Here is a 3,237-nt window from a genome sequence, read left to right on the forward strand (position 1 = left end):
CCAGCACGGTGGTGGGGGACATGGACGAGAACAAATGTGGGTGCCACTGAAGACGCAGAAATGATCAGATTCATTTTTAATCACGTCGTGATTAGAGGTAGAGGAGAGAGAGGAACTAAACACGGCAAAGGTGGTGATGGTGATGGTGATGGTGGCGATGGCAACCAGCGTTCGTGGGCCAAGCGCTTTATGGGTGTTATCTCATCCGCCCTAACGGGAAAGTCCTATTCTGACCCCCATTTTCGAGTTGAGGAAACTGAGAAACGTGGAGATGAAGTCATCTGTGCAAACAGAACCGGAATGATACTTTAAAAAATAAGGAATCTAGGCAAAAAAAAAAATCACTTGGGAATGAGGATGAGCCTGTTTTGCAGACTGGGTGTAAGCTGCCTATCTGGGTGAAGCCAGCTCTGACTTCCGTTGACATATGTCACGGTCAGGGGGCAACGGCCTCACCCACGTTCAGGAGTACACAACAAACTAGAAAAGGCCGAGCTTTCTCGGATCACGATAGATTATCTTGATTGCTCCCCCCATCCGTGCCTGTCACCTTTGATGAAAGGAAATTACATGCATCTGCTAAGCTTTGTTTTTCACAGAGCTACGTGGGATGATTTCCCAGTACCCTGTGGTCTTCTAGGTGTTTGCAAATTGATTTTTTTGATTATTTGTTCCAGTGATTTTCCAAGTAGTCAGTGTTTTTCCAAGTTCTTCTGCTTTACGGTATGGGTGAGTTAAAATCCGTATTTGCCTTCCCTTATCCGCATAACATGAAGTTTTAAGGTTGCAATTATTTAGGATATTTTTTGCATGGAGCTTATATCTCTGAGGAAACATATATACAAATATATATGACTGTAAATACGTATGTGGATGGGCATAAGGCAATCTTCAGGCAGAATCCCTCAGAGTTTACGACCATATGCAGAAATGGAAACATAGTGAGAACATATAGCTATTTCGGGTATCTTAAATAAATTAAGATTATTACTTTCTAGAAACGTTTATATGTTACATTAAAAAAAAACACCTCAAAACTTCAAACAGAAAAATTGTTCTGTGCTCACGTAGCTCTCCCATAAACACTAACCAAAGTAAGATACAACGGAATTCTAAAAATTCACCTTCTTTCTACCCAACTCCCTTTCCTGAAGCCAGGGTTTGGAGAGAGTGGCAGCTGGCCATTTAGAGATTCCATTTTTTGTGCGTAGGTACAGTCTAAAGTCCAAGGCCGAGAATCGGAGGGATAAAATTCCAGACCCAATGCATCCTGGGTGACATCAGGGCCTCAATTAGATGACTGTTAAGGGCCTTTGCAGCTCAAATAGTCTATGGATCTAAAGACTGATTATGAGGATGCTAATGAAAACTATGGCAAAATGTTCTGTAAAAATACCAAATATAACTCAAGCAACCACCGCCCCACAAAGTTAAAGTTCTCATTTTATTAAGTATGTATCTTCAGAAGTATCTACTATGGTCTGAGTCTTGTAAGGATCATAGATGACCAAAGAAAGTTTTGTCAAATCCATGAAGCCAAAAATCTGTTTTATGAAAATGAATGATTAATAGGATGAATAGATTTGACAGCCTTCATTTGAATGAAACTCACCTACCATATGAAAGCAAAAGCAAATTTTTAAACGAAGAACAACAACAACATAACCCAGGCTCTTCCCTAGAAGCCCTCTCCATCAGCTACTATCCTCCCCATTTAGGCTCAGGAGCCCTGGGGACGGCATTGTTCCCTAACCCCTAAATAGTTCCTTTATTAAACTCTCTGCTAAGAATGTGTCATCAGTTTCCTACTAGGCCCCTGGTTATTACAGACATATTGATATTACTCAATAACAAAATAAGGATTAAATTGGAGATGTGTAAAGCATTTAGCCTGGTTCACATTACATACTTAATAAATATTACCTATTATTATCATTGGGCTTTTTACTTTCCTATCAATTCTGCCCTACTTGATCCAATACAGATTACCAGCTGTTGACGGATTTCTCCTCCAATCCCTGTATTAGGAATTTTGAATGAGCATATGTTTTAGCCGCGTGTTTCTCTCATGAAGGATGACATTTGTTTCATATCCCTTAAAATCCCAAAGGACTTTAAAAAGAGAACAAATTTCAGACAAAGTCATGTAGACACCAAGTCTTTTTCACAGTCACTTCTCAGTGTCAATGGCCATCTGGGGACAAACTGGAGAACCTTCCAAGAGCTCAACACCAGTGAGAAAGCAGGGTGCCTTCTAAATAAATGCTTTCTGGTTTTCCCCGGCAGCAACTGTTTGGAGAGTAAGCGAGATAAAGGATTACAGCGGAGGCCACACGGATTTGTCACACCAGTACTAAGATTTCTACTTCTAGCTGAGCGTATCAAGAATTCTTGACGTGTTTTAAACAGAAGAAGTCAACCACATGTGTTCGGCTGTGAGAAGCAAGGTTTTTGCCCTCGCCTCACTCTTGGATGTCAGTAATAACCTGATTTTCTTCCTCCCTGGCCCATAACCGATTTGGTGAGCTCTTTGAACGCAGTGGGCTGTCTGCCCACTGACCTGCTCCGCTCTTAATAATGTGTCTTTTCCGGAAATCTTGCTGTCCTTCCCAAAGGAATGGCTTTAGGCAACTTAAAAGCCCTACACTGTTCTGAAACGCGTCTTTTCTTCCAAAGAAGAGCACTTTGTGGTCATTTGCTCCATATCCACAATACGAGGAAAAATTGCTGCAGACAAACCAACTGGAACATGTACTTTAGCATAGGACTGGTTGGCTCCTTGCTTTTTTTTTTTTTTTTTCCCCCAACTTCAGTTTTAATCCTTTATCTCAAAAGCTGACTTCACGCTGTTGGGAGATGTCACGTCTCCGTCTGCGGCCAGCGTCGGGGTTTGGGGTGGCTTTGCCCTCACGCCCGCTGCAGATGTAGACACTGACTCCCTTCAGCCTCGACCTCCCCTGGCTGCTCTGAAACGGGTTATACCGTTTTCCAAAAGGATCGTTCGGCTCCCCGTTAAGAGAAAGCCGACTTTATTTATTTATTTGTTTTTCCCCCTAAAAGGCTGGCGTTCCCACACCGGGAGTCGAACCCGGGCCGCCTGGGTGAAAACCAGGAATCCTAACCGCTAGACCATGTGGGAGACGACGAGAGTCATACCAAATCTAGATGACTTGAGTCTCTCGTCCGCTTCCGCCCGCCTCCGCACGCCGGGCCCGGCGCCGGCCTCGCTTCTGCGCC

At 43.2% G+C, this 3,237-nt stretch overlaps 1 non-coding gene across 1 annotated transcript; it reads right to left on the reverse strand.

The window, feature by feature from the left end:
* Window positions 1-3,067: 3,067 nt before the first annotated feature.
* On the reverse strand, window positions 3,068-3,139 carry TRNAE-UUC. Its single transcript has one exon. It is a non-coding gene; the product is annotated as a tRNA-Glu (tRNA).
* Window positions 3,140-3,237: the final 98 nt, after the last annotated feature.

Source organism: Pteropus alecto, unplaced genomic scaffold, assembly GCF_000325575.1.
Source record: "Pteropus alecto unplaced genomic scaffold, ASM32557v1 scaffold35, whole genome shotgun sequence".
Taxonomy (NCBI): domain Eukaryota; kingdom Metazoa; phylum Chordata; class Mammalia; order Chiroptera; family Pteropodidae; genus Pteropus; species Pteropus alecto.